Genomic DNA, 14441 nt, shown 5'->3' with positions numbered 1-14441 from the left:
CTCGGAGACAGGATTGTATGGAGGCACAGATCGGGGGAAGGGTACAGAAACATTTCTGCAGCATTGAAGGTCCCAATGAGCACAGTGGCCTCCATCATCCGTAAATAGAAGAAGTTTGGAACCACCATGACTCTTCCTAGACTGAGCGATCGGGGGAGAGGGTCCTTTGTCAGGGAGGTGCCCAAGAACCCGATGGTCACTCTGAAAGAACTCCAGCATTTCTCTGTGGAAAGAGGGGAACCTTCCAGAAGAACAACCATCACTGCAGCACTCCACCAATCAGGCCTATATGGTAGAGTGGCAAGATGGAAGCCACTCCTCAGTAAAAGTCACATGACAGCCCACCTGGAGCTTTCCAAAAGGCACCTGAAGGACTCTCAGACCATGAGAAACAAAATTCTCTCATCTGATGAAACAAAGATTGAACTCTTTGGCCTGAATGGCAAGCATCATGTCTGTAAGAAACCAAGCACTGCTCATCACCTGGCCAATACCATCCCTATAGTGAAGCATTTTGGTAGCAGCATCATGCTGTGGGGATGTTTTTCAGTGGCAGGAACTGGGAGACTAGTCAGGATTGAGGGAAATATGAATGTACCAATGTACAGAGACATCCTGTCAAGGTTTTACCTTGCCTTCCAGTTGGCAGCCATCTTGGACATGTGCAGACTGCTGTCTCTTATAAACGTTGTTTGCATCAACACTTGCCTGCTGCCTGGGCATTGCACAGTGATGATGTTGCACGCCTGACTATATCTATCACCTGATGGGTTTCAGTCCTTGCCCTTGTGTTTGTGCTCTAAGGTCTATCACTGCTAGCAGTCTTCTGTTCTCCGTGTTCCTCCGTGCATGACCTGGCTTGGCTGACGACTTTCCTGGCTCTCGATCCCGCATCAGCAGACGACCGGGCATCATTAGACTACCCGATACTGGACTCGACCCTGGCTTGGATGACTACCCGCTTCTGGACTTGACCCTGACTGTTCCTGATTTTGCTCCTCACTATTGCTGTGCATTTATTGTTGTTGCCCTAATAAACTGCTTTATTTTACTTGCATCTTCATGTGGTCTGGTTTCCTGGCACCCGGACACATTGTTAATGAAAACCTGCTCCAGAGAGCTCTGGACCTCAGACTGGGGCGAAGGTTCATCTTCCAACAGGACACCGACCCTAAGCACACAGCCAAGATAACAAAGGAGTGGCTATGGGGCAACTCTGTGAATGTCCTGGAGTGGTCCAGCCAGAGCCCAGACTTGAACCCGATTGAACATCTCTGGAGAGATCTGAAAATGGCTGTGCACCGACGCTCCCCATCCAACCTGATGGAGCTTGAGAGGTCCTGCTAAGAAGAACGGAAGAAACTGCCCAAAAATGGGTGTGCCAAGCTTGTAGCATCATACTCAAAAAGACTTGAGGCTGTAATTGGTGCCACAGATGCTTCACCAAAGTATTGAGCAAAGGGTGTGAATACTTATGTACATGGGATTTTTAATTTTTTTTAATTTTATTAAATTTGCAAAGATTTCAAGCAAACTTCTTTCACGTTGTTGGTTTGGGGTATTGTTTGTAGAATTTTCAAGAAAAAAATAAATTTAATCCATTTTGTAATAAGGCTGTAACATAACAAAATGTGGAAAAAAAGTGAAGCGCTGTGAATACTTTCCGAATGCACTGTATATAACCCGACTGTACAGTATCTGATCTAGAAGAAGGATTATGAAATGATAACGGGGTTAAATATGAAAACGTACTTTAAGTCAATAAACTGCAAAGGGTGATAAACTGGATTGATGAGCACATGGAACGTCTTGTGTATCTTGTCTATGAGCCCCAATTAAGATGGACGTTCAGATAACAACCGGGTCATGATTTGGTTCACTTTTATTTAAGTAATGTTACAAATGAGGAGAAAGCTGCTACAATGTTACTTTATTGCCGGAAGAAGTTCACCAAAGATCCGATCCATTGCCGAGTGATGAATCTGCTCTCAGCTCACCACCTCCCACATCAGACCCCAACAATATTAATCTTCCCGGATAATAATGACGGCTATCAGCACAGCTATAGGAAATGAGAGGTAATGAGCGCTCACCCCGGAGAAATCACTTCTATTACCGCCCAGCGTTGGTTGCGGTGTAGGTTGTTGAAATCAGATACTTGGAGAAGCAAATTTCCTCCTAACTAGATTACGGCGGATAGACTGCACTCTGATAGACTTGGGGCCGGTTATTGGATTTCTAGGTGGGCACTTCTTTCTTTATCTGCTGCATGATCTCAGACAACCACCCTGGAGGCCGTGCATTGGAAGGAATGCGGGATTGCCGCTAAAGACGATCTCTGGTTGAAACTTTTCTTTAATTATTGAAAATTCAACTGCAGCCGAAGTTATTAAAGCCCAGCTCCAGGAAACGTGAAAATGGGTTAACTGCTCATTTAGGTCTAGGGGGCAAGGAGAAGAAAATTTACTTACCGATCCTCTGCTTCTCTGCGCTCCCGGTCCTCGCATTGTCTTCTCCCCAGTGCTCCAGCAGTCTCAGGTCTTGATATCATCAAGCAGGGCTGCTGTTAGAAATCACGGTACCCCATTCAGTGCCTCCCCCGAAAATAGGATATTTTCACTATAAATACACTAAAATTTTAAAAGTTTTTTACATTTATTTTTTACAATTTTTTAAATTATTTTTTAAAATGTTTTAAATATTATTTCTTATTATTATTATTTCAATTTGTTACTTTTTTTCCCTCACTACAATAAAAAAAATATTTGATCCCCTGCTGCTGCTATTGAACTTAAGTGATACTAAAGTCTAATTTCTTTATTTTTTTTTTTTGGTTAAAAATAACAAACATGTTATATTTACCTGCTCTGTGTAATAGTTTTGCACAGAGCCCCCCCCCCCCCCCCGCCTCTGTCTCAAATGTGAGATGTCAGGGGTCTGTTTAGACTCCTAATATTTTACCCAATGCCCCCCCCCCCCCCCAACAGTGTTGTAAAACAAATACAGCAAGGGAAAAAAAAGTGAGGGGAAAAAGTATTTGATCCCCTTCTGATTTTGTAGGTTTGCCCACTGACAAAGAAATGATCAGTCTATAATTTTAAAGGTCGGTTTATTTTACCAGTGAGAGACAGAAAAACAACAAAAATATCCAGAAAAAGGCATTTCTAAAAAGTTATACATTTATTTGTATTTTAATGACTGAAATAAGTATTTGATCCCCTATCAATCAGCAAGATTTCTGGCTCCCACGTGTCTTCTATACAGGGAACAAGCTGAGATTAGGAGGATTCTCTTAAAGGGAGTGCTCCTAATCTTAGCTTGTTACCTGTATAAAAGACACCTGTCCACAGAATCAATCAATCAGATTCCAATCTCTCCACCATGGCCAAGACCAAAGAGCTTTCCAAGGATGTCAGGGAGAAGATTGTAGACCTACACAAGGCTGGAATGGACTACAAGACCATCGTCAAGCAGCTTGGGGAGAGGTGACAACAGTTGGTCCGATTATTCAGAAATGGAAGAAACACAAAATAACTGTCACTCTCCATCAGTCTGGGGCTCCATGGAAGATCTCACCTCGTGGAGTTTCAATGATCATGAGAACGGTGAGGAATCAGCCCAGAACTACACGGAGAATCTTGTCAATGATCTCAAGGCAGCTGGGACCATAGTCACCAAGAAAACAATTGGTAACACACTACGCCGTGAAAGACTATAATCCTGCAGCACCCGCAAGGTCCCCCTGCTCAAGAAATCACATGTACAGCCCATCTGAAGTTTGCCAATGAACATCTGAATGATTCAGAGGAGAACTGGGTGAAAGTGCTGTGGTCAGATGAGACCAAAATCGATCTCTTTGATATCAACTCAACTCGCCGTGTTTGGAGGAGGAGGAATGTTGCCTGTGACCCCAAGAACACCATCCCCACCGTCACACATGGAGGAGGAAACATTATGCTTTGGGAGTATTTTTCTGCTAAGGGGACAGAACAACTTCACTGCATCAAAGGGATGATGGATGGGGCCATGTACCATCAAATCTTGGGTGAGAACCTCCTTCCCTCAGCCCGGGCATTTAAAATGGGTCGTGAATGGGTATTCCAGCATGACAATGACCCAAAACACACGGCCAAGGCAACAAAGGAGTGGCTCAAGAAGAAGCACATTAAGGTCCTGGAGTGACCTAGCCAGTCTATAGAATCCCATAGAAAATGGAGGGAGCTGAAGGTGTGAGTTACCGAACCTCAGTCTAAAAAACCTTAATGGCTTGGAGAGGATCTGCAGAGAGGAGTGGGACAAAATCCCTCCTGAGATGTGTGCAAACCTGGTGGCCAACTACAAGAAATGTCTGACCTCTGTGATTGCCAACCAGGGTTTCTCCACCAAGTACTAAGTCATGTTTTGGGAAGGGGTCAAATACTTATTTCACTCAATAAAATGCAAATCAATTTATAACTTTTTCCTTTTTTTTTTTGGATATTTTAGTTGTTATTCTGTCTCTCACTGGTAAAATAAACCGACCAATAAAATTACAGACTGATCATTTCTTTGTCAGTGGGCAAACTAACAAAATCAGCAGGGGGATCAATTACTTTTTCCCCTCACTGTATTTTATTTATTTTTTTTTAATAACACTGTTGGGGGGGGGGCATTGGGTAAAATATTAGGAGTCTAAACAGACCCCTGACATCTCACCTTTGAGACAGAGGTAGGGGGTGCTCTGTGCAAAACTATTACACAGAGCAGGTAAGTATAACATGTTTGTTATTTTTAACCAACAAAAAAAAAACCTGAGACTTTAGTATTACTTTAAGTTCAATAGGAGCAACCATGAGCCAAATGCTTAGCTTGCGGTTGCAGTATGATATTTCAATACAACCCCCCCCCAGCAGTGCAGGGACAAGGTCATCCAGAACCCAGGGCAAGGATGCCAAACTGCGCCCCCCCCCCTTCCCTTAGGGTTAGGGTCAAGGTGCCCCCCCATCCCTGCAATAAACCATTGCATCCAGGGCAACCGCCCTTCCTGCCCACCCCTGCCCCCCAGAAAAATGGTAAAAAAAAAAAAAAAAAAGAGACATTCAGGGGGCTGCAATATCTCCTCTTGAACACCTTGCAGCTGCAGCTCTACCCCCCCTCCCCCCTGAAAAGCAATCCCCAACATCTCGGATTTCAGAGGGAGGTAGACGCTGCCACCCCTGTGAGTGAGCTCCTATTGGATCTGATCTTTGATAAGTGAAGGGGTGTAACTAATGACAGGGGGGTGCAGGCTGCTCTGAGATATTTTGGAGAGCAATCCGTCATGCGGTGGAACTGGCTCGGTGCTCGTTGCCATTCATTTTATTGGTTTTGGATAATGATATGAATGGTTAAAACGTCCCATTAAATGGCTCCCCCGGAGAAGCCGTCACATTTTTCTGTCTGTGTGGAGAATTTCCATCCACCTATCCTGGGAAGGGAGACATATGTCTCTGCGCCTCCAGCCCCTCTCCACTGACTTCCACTGGGGAGCATATGTCCCTCTCACCCATGATTTATTCCATCCGCCGTTATCCGGAGTGAGATCACCATATGGGTGGTGTGATAGCGGCAGAGCCACGAGATCTCATCAAATACCTACAAATTATCTTCTTCTAAAGGGAATGGAAAGAATAAATCTGCATTTTATAAAAGCTTAAAGGACCACTACATCCCAGTGACATCACTATTATATATCAACGTATACACCGAGACTGATCATATCATACATGGAGGAATAGGAAGACGGGTTATAGAGATTATCAGACACAGAAGATGGGAGAATTCTAACACTACTGACATCCTGTACAGGAGAGATAGATAGATAGATAGATAGATAGATAGATAGATAGATAGATAGATAGATAGATAGATAGATAGATAGATAGATAGATAGATAGATAGATAGATACTTATTTGGAAGATAGATAGATAAAAACCTGATTCCAAAAAAGTTGGGACGCTGTACAAATTGTGAATAAAAACAGAATGCAATGATGAGGAAGTTTCAAATTTCAATATTTTATTCAGAATACAACATAGATGACACATCAAATGTTTAACCTGAGAAAATGTATCATTTTAAGGGAAAAATACGTTGATTTTTAATTTTATGGCATCAACACATCTAAAAAAAAAGTTGGGACAAGGCCATGTTTACCACTGTGTGGCCTCCCCTCTTCTTTTTATAACAGTCTGCAAACGTCTGGGGACTGAGGAGAAGTTGCTGAAGTTTAGGAATAGGAATGTTGTCCCATTCTTCTCTAATACAGGCTTCTAGTTATCAACTGTCTTAGGTCTTCTTTGTCACATCTTCCTCTTTATGATGCGCCAAATGTTTTCTATGGGTGAAAGGTCTGGACTGCAGGCTGGCCATTTCAGTACCCGGATCCTTCTTCTACGCAGCCATGATGTTGTAATTGATGCAGTATGTGGTCTGGCATTGTCATGTTGGAAAATGCAGAGTGCTGGGCACAGGACTGCATAATACACAGAGCACTGGGCACAGGACTGCATAATACACAGAGCACTGGGCACAGGACTGCATAATACACAGAGCACTGGGCACAGGACTGCATAATACACAGAGCACGGGGCACAGGACTGCATAATACACAGTGTGCTGGGCACAGGACTTTATATTACACAGAGCGCTGGGCACAGGACTGCATAATACACAGAGCACTGGGCACAGGACTGCATAATACACAGAGTGCTGGGCACAGGACTGCATAATACCCAGAGCACTGGGCACAGGACTACATAATACACAGAGCACTGCGCACGGGACTACATGATACACAATGCGCTGAGCACAGGATTACATAATACACAGAGCACTGGGCACAGGACTACATAATACACAATGCACTGAGCACAGGACTATATAATACACAATGCGCTGAGCATAGGACTACATAATACACAGTGCTCTGAGCACATGACTGCATAGTACACAGAGCGCTGGGCACAGGACTGCATAATACACAGAGCGCTGGGCACAGGACTACAGAATACACAGAGCACTGGGCACAGGACTACATAATACACAGTGCGCTGATCACAGGACTACATAATACACAGAGCGCTGGGTACAGGACTGCATAATACACAGAGTGCTGGGCACAGGACTACATAATACACAGAGCGCTGGGTATAGGACTACATAATACACAGAGCGCTGGGTATAGGACTACATAATACACAGAAGGGTGTTAGGCATAGAGTACAGGGTTCGGAGGTTTGCTATGTACAGAGGTCACTTCTGCCCCCACATCCATAGCTCACCTCTGCACCCTTCTCTCACAGATTATCTCTGCAGCCACCTCTTAGCCCTTCCCCCACAACATACCCTGTGTACATAAATCCGGCCCTGAATCCGGTGTACAAAACCGGGGACAGACTTTGTCCCTGGAAATCGGGGACGTCTGGTCACCCTAATGTAGGCCCCGAATGAGCAGATCGCAGGTCCATGCCTGCACCTTAGGAAAAGAAAAGATGTTGAGTCGCTGCAGGCAGGAGCAGCAGAGAGTGTGGAGAATGTGAGCCCTGCCAGGACTGAAGAATGATAGAGCCTGCAAGTCAATAATGAGCCCATTCCCTGCCGCCGCCATTAATGTTCATCGTTATGTGAGGAATGCATTTTAAATGATATAGCTTGACAAGCAGTAAAATCCAGATGCCGCCTATAATACCGATGGCTTCAGGGATTTCCATGGCCGGTTATGAATTTTAAGCACTTTTAAATGGGGGGTTTATCACGCTGTAACGGAATATAAAACCATCAGATGTCACTTAGGAAAATGTGCAGCTAATGCCAATGTCAATATTATTGGTGGTAATGTCGGAGCGCGTGCCGTGCAATGGCGGACATTGTCAGCTTGGATCACTTATAGCGCTCACCATTCCCAAGGCTCCATTCACATACTGGCGTATCGGATCGTGGGCAGAATCGCTGCAATTCTGCCTGCGATCCCGAATCATTGCAAATCGCAGGACGCCCGTGCGATTCCCGCGACTTGCAACGCGGCATGATGGTAAAATCGTGCAAACAAAATCGTGGGACGCCTGTCGCCCCAAAATAAGTTCTTGTGCTTTTTTTTGGGCTACGGGCACCCCGTGATTCTTTTTGCGTGATTTTACAGCGATTCGTAGGACGACAATCGTGGCAAAAATCGCGCCGCATTTGGGGTACATTGCAGGTCACAGGAATCGCATGGGCATCCCGCAATTTGCAATGATTCGGGATCGCGGCCATTTTTTTTGCTATATGGTACTGCGTTATTTAACCGCTTTACGACCAGCCGCTGCAGATGTACTGCGGCAGTCTGACTCATACAGGCAAAGCGCCGTGACATGTACGCAGCTCGCCTGGGAGGAGCTAGGGGGCGATCACGTGCTGCCAGAGGTGCGCTCCCGCCCACGCTCATCAGAGAGGGAGCCAGTGTGGGTGTCAGACAGCTCCGATGGCCGCCGGCCACCCGTGATCTCCCGCCGCTGACAGAGAAGGACGGATGGCTGATCTAAACACAGGCGTCCGTCCTTCTCCCTGAAGTGATCACAGAAGCTATGTGATCCTGCTATATAGGATTGCATGTCTCTGTGATGACGTCACAAGCCACGCCCCCCCCCCCCCCCCCCACAGTTAGAATCATGCCCCTAGGGTCACATTTAACCCCTTGATCACCAGTACTGTTAACCCCTTCCCTGCCAGTGTCATTATTACAGTAACAGTGCATATTTGTCGCAGTCCCCCAAAAAAACGCAGATCGCCGCCATTACTGGTAAAAAAAAAAAAAAAACTATAAAAATGACAAATCTTTCCCGTACTTAGTAAAAGCAATAACTTTTGCGTAAACCAATCAAAATACGCTTATTGCAAATTTTTTACCAAAAATATGTGGCAGAAAATAAATTGGCCTAAAATGTTAAAAAAAATTTGATTTTTACATTTTTTTTTTTTTTTTTAGAATTTCATATAAAAGAAGGTGAAAAATATTGTTTTTTTTTTTTCAGAATTGTCGCTCTTTTTTTGTTTATAGAGCAAAAAATAAAAATTGCACAGGTGATCAAATACCACCAAAAGAAAACTCTGTTTGTGGGAAAAAAAGGACATCAATTTTATTAGGGTACAGTGTCGCACGACCGTGCAATTTTCAGTTAAAGTAACGCAGCGCCGAATTGCAAAATAGGGCCTGGTCATTAAGGGGGGAAATCCTTCCGGGGCAGAACTGGTTATTGTGACAATTCCCGGGAATTACAGACAAGTGAAGAGTTAAGGGAAATGTATTTTTATGAGAGTCTTCACAGTGGAAGCACATGCAAGCTAATGGATAGATAGGGGGCAGGTGAGCCTGAAGGTGGCCCATCCCTCCTGAAAGGTACTTGGGGGCATTGCCCTTCCATGTGTTCTTTGCTATGAAGGCCAGTTATAGGTGGGGGCAGAGGCCATTTTCTTTGTGGTTAATGTATACTGGTGAGTGGACATACTGGATGCCTTTGCTGTAATACCATTGGCTGGGCTTCCATTATGCCCCCAAGTACCTTTCAGGAGGGATGGGCCACCTCCAGGCTCACCTGCCCCCTATCTATCCATTAGCTTGCATGTGCTTCCACTGTGAAGAATCTCATAAATTCACTAGAGTTAGGACTGCAGGTAATACAGGGTGCCGTGGAGTGGCCCTGCAGCTTACACATGCGTTTGCAAATGTGTGCTAATTAAACCCCTGTTTTGATGCCAACTGTTAGACAGGTTAATTTGGTTGGTAAGCAAACTGGTTAGCAAACTGAACTGGGAATTTTATTTTTGTTTGTCTCATGTGCGTTACCCTTCCACGTGTTCTTTGCTATGAAGGCCAGTTATAGGTGGGGGCAGAGGCCATTTTCTTTGCTGTTCTGAGTGGAACCTGTTCTGTTAAACCGCTGTATGGTCTTGGCCACCGTGCTGCAGCTCAGTTTCAGGGTCTTGGCAATTTTCTTATAGCCTAGGCCATCTTTATGTAGAGCAACAATTATTTTACAGATACTGTAGATTGAGAAAAGCACACACTATAGAGCGGGTGCTTCGATAAATAGCTGCACAAATATCAGTAACATAAAAAAATTGCAACTACTACCATTTAATTCTCCAGGATCTCTGCTTTTAGACAATTTATACTTTTTGTTAGGGGGAGAGGGATAAAGTAATCCCTAACACATGGGTGCTCAACCTGTGGTGGCCCTCCAGCGGTTGCAGAACTACAATTCCCATGAGGCATTGCAAGGCTAACAGTTACAAGCATGACTCCCATAGGCAGAGGCATGATGGGACTTGTAGTTCCGCAACAGCTGGAGGACTGCCGCTAGTGGTGGCTGGTGCTCCATGGGCCACACCATACCCCCTCCCCTGGACCACACCAGCCCACACACCATACCACCCACCCCCAGTCACCGGCTCACTCACCCTGGACATGTGGAGGGCAGGCAGGCAGCAGCTGCGGTGGCTTCCCCCTTAGTCTTCTGCGTCTCCTCCCTCCTCCTCCTCCTTGGCCAATGGCATGGCTTCTCCTTTAGGCCAATCAGAAACGGGTCTCAGGACCCGCTTCCTGATTGGCCAGGAGGAGGCTTTGTGTGAAATTAGCGAATGTTCATTCGCTATTGTCACAAAACTGGATGGGCTTGGGGCGCAGTGCTCTGCGCCCCGAGCCCACCCTTTATTAAAGCCTATTAGAGCCTCTGGCTCTAATCTCGTGCTTCAAAAAAAAAGAAAAAAACTCCATTGTAATCCATGCGTCCGGCACCCTGCATGTAGATTAGGGGGCCGGGCACATGGATGGGGGGGCGCCCCCCCCTGCGCCCCCAATGGATGGGCCGCCACTGACTGCCACCAGTTTGATACCCCTGCTATAGAGGGATATGCTTTATTTATTTTTCATTTCGGAGTTTTACAACCGCTTTCATACCATTTTGCCGTATTTTTATGACCAATCACGTCCCGTGAAAGGGTGGAAATAATTGTGGAGGAAAGAGTTGGGAGATAAGCGTTGTCCTAGCGCAGTATAAAAGAGCAGTTTACAAATACCCAAAACGTTTGACTCACCACCAAGATAAGCCGTCCAAAAATATCCCCCGACATCCATCAATTACCTTCAGCGGAATTACGTCTGTATAATCAATGGCCTCCTCCGAGCACAAAACAAATTACAGAGTACATTGAAGGACACTAACTTACTATTTCAACTCATTTACAATAGAAAGGACAAAAAAAAAAAAAAAAAGAGGCAAAGAAAGCAATCGATAATAAAGATCGTCTAAGTTCATTCTTCTGATATTAAACTGGATGCACAAAGCATGAATAAATATAAAAGGCATAATAAATATAAAATCCATAATGAGTTTGTGTGCTAAGAGCTAAAAGCTTTGCATGAAAATTGTATTAAAATTGGAATTAGAAAGCAAAATAAAAATTCTATAATGCCTTTTAGCAACCCAGCGAAGAGAATAAAAGAGAACGCCGACCTGAATAAGCAACATAGAAAATATCAGGTTATATGCATTGGAACACAGGGAGGGGGAGGGGCTGCTGGTAGAGGGAACTGCATTGTGTGTAATGGCTACTTTGTTTTCTGGATGCTAAGAATTTAACGTCTAGCTACAGGTCTAAAGCTGGATACACACAATATACAATTTTCTTTGGATTTTTTCCTTTAGATATATACAAACCCAAATCCAAAAAAGTTGGGACACTGTACAAATTGTGAGTAAAAAAAGGAATGGACTAATTTACAAATCTCATAATCTTATATTTTATTCACAATATAATATAGATAACATATCAAATGTTGAAAGTGAGACATTTTGAAATGTCAGCCAAATATTGGCTCATTTTGGATTTCATGAGAGCTACACATTCCAAAAAGTTGGGACAGGTAGCAATAAGAGGCCGGAAAAGTTAAATGTACATATAAGGAACAGCTGGAGGACCAATTTGCAACTTATTAGGTCAATTGGCAACAATGATTGGGTATAAAAAGAGCCTCTCATAGTGGCAGTGTCTCTCAGAAGTCAGGATGGGCCGAGGATCACCAATTCCCCCAATGCTGTGGTGAATAATAGTGGAGCAATATCAGAAAGGAGTTTCTCAGAGAGAAATTGCAGAGTTTGAAGTTCTCACCATCTACAGAGCATAATATCATCCAAAGATTCAGAGAATCTGGAACAATCTCGGTGTGTAAGGGTCAAGGCCGGAAAACCATACTGGATGGCGGTGATCTTCGGGCCCTTAGACGGCACTGCATCACATACAGGAATGCTACTGTAATGGAAATCACAACATGGGCTCAGGAATACTTCCAGAAAACATTGTCGGTGAACACAATCCACCGCGCCATTCACCATTGCCGGCTAAAACTCTATAGGCCAAAAAAGAAGCCATATCTAAACATGATCCAGAAGCGCAGGCGCTTTCTCTGGGCCAAGGCTCATTTATATTGGTCTGTGGCAAAGTGGAAAACTGTTCTGTGGTCAGACGAATCAAAATTTGAAGCTCTTTTTGGAAAACTGGGACGCCATGTCATCCGGACTAAAGAGGACAAGGACAACCCAAGTTGTCATCAGAAGCCAAGAAGTTCAGAAACCGGCATCTCTGATGGTATGGGGTAGCATGAGTGCGTGTGGCATGGGCAGCTTACACATCTGGAAAGGCACCATCAATGCTGAAAGGTATATCCAAGTTCTAGAACAACATATGCTCCCATCCAGACGTCGTCTCTTTCAGGGAAGACCTTGCATTTTCCAACATGACAATGCCAGACCACATACTGCATCAATTACAACATCATGGCTGCGTAGAAGAAGGATCCGGGTACTGAAATGGCCAGCCTGCAGTCCAGACCTTTCACCCATAGAAAACATTTGGCCATCATAAAGAAGAAGATGTGACGAAGAAGACCTAAGACAGTTGAGCAACTAGAAGCCGGTATTAGACAAGAATGGGACAACATTCCTATTCCTAAACTTCAGCAACTTCTCCTCAGTCCCCAGACGTTTGCAGACTGTTATAAAAAGAAGAGGGGAGGCCACACAGTGGTAAACATGGCCTTGTCCCAACTTTTTTGAGATGTGTTGATGCCATAAAATATAAAATCAATTTCTTTTTCTCTTAAAATGATACATTTTCTCAGTTTAAACATTTGATATGTCATCTATGTTGTATTCTGAATAAAATATTGAAATTTGAAACTTCCACATCATTGCATTCTGTTTTTATTCACAATTTGTACAGTGTCCCAACTTTTTTGGAATCGGGTTTGTAATATGAGATCAGACCTAAACACCTTCAGTTTGTATGCAATCAGGGAGGCCCTTGTACTATATAGTTGAAGGTAAATCTACCAACAAAAGTTGTATAGTGTGTATGGCCCATAAGGCTCGGTTCACACTCCTGTGACTTGTCATGCGACTTGAGAGTTAAAAGGAAGGAACGATGAATTGAAAGGTTAATGTGTTTCTCACCCAAAGTTTCTGCGCTACACATATGTGACAAAATGAACGGATTCATTTATGTCCATTGAACGATTTATCGATCAAAATTCAGGCATTATATGATGGAACGATCGTCTGCTCCCACGGCCGAGTGTTTAGTTTTTCAAAAATGAGTTTGAACGATTTTTCATATAGTGTATGGCCAGCATTACACTTACCGACCACTTTATTAGGTACACCTATTTAATTGCTTGGTAACACAAATTGCTGATCACCCAATTATATGGCAGCAACTCAATGCCTTTAGGCATCTAGATGTGGTGAAGACAACTTGTTGAAGTTCAATCCGAGCATCAGAATGGGGAAGAAAGGAGATTTAAGTGACTTTGAACGTGGCGTGGTTGTTGGTGGCAGACGTTTCACCCAAGGTATGCAGAATACCATCTCTGAACACACAACACATCCAAGCTTGAAGCAGATAGGCTACAGCAGCAGAAGAGCACACCGGGTGCCACTCCTGTCAGCTAAGAACAGGAAACTGAGGCTACAATTGGCACAGGATCACCAAAATTGGACAATAGAAGATTGGAAAAACATTGCCTGGTCTGACGAGTCTTCAGCTGCAACATTCAGATGGTAGGGTCAGAATTTGGCGCAATAATCCATCCTGCCTTCTATCACCGGTTCAGGATGGTGGGGGTGTAATGGTGTAGGGGACAGGGGGGGGGGAGGGATATTCAGGCTGGTGGTGGTGATGTAATCTTGTGGGGGAGGAGGGGGGTTGGAATGGTTCAGGCTGGTGGTGTAATGGTGTGGGGGAGGAGGGGGGGGTAACAGTTCAGGCTGGTGATAGTGTAATGGTGGGGGGGGGGGGGTAACGGTTCAGGCTGGTGGTGGTGGTGTAATGGTGTGGGGGGAGGAGGGGGGTAACGGTTCAGGCTGGTGGTGGTGGTGTAATGGTGTGG

The sequence above is a fragment of the Pelophylax lessonae genome (assembly GCF_965119305.1).
Source record: "Pelophylax lessonae genome assembly, chromosome: 12".
Taxonomy (NCBI): Eukaryota; Metazoa; Chordata; class Amphibia; order Anura; family Ranidae; genus Pelophylax; species Pelophylax lessonae.
Note: the sequence above shows the minus strand (reverse complement) of the source record.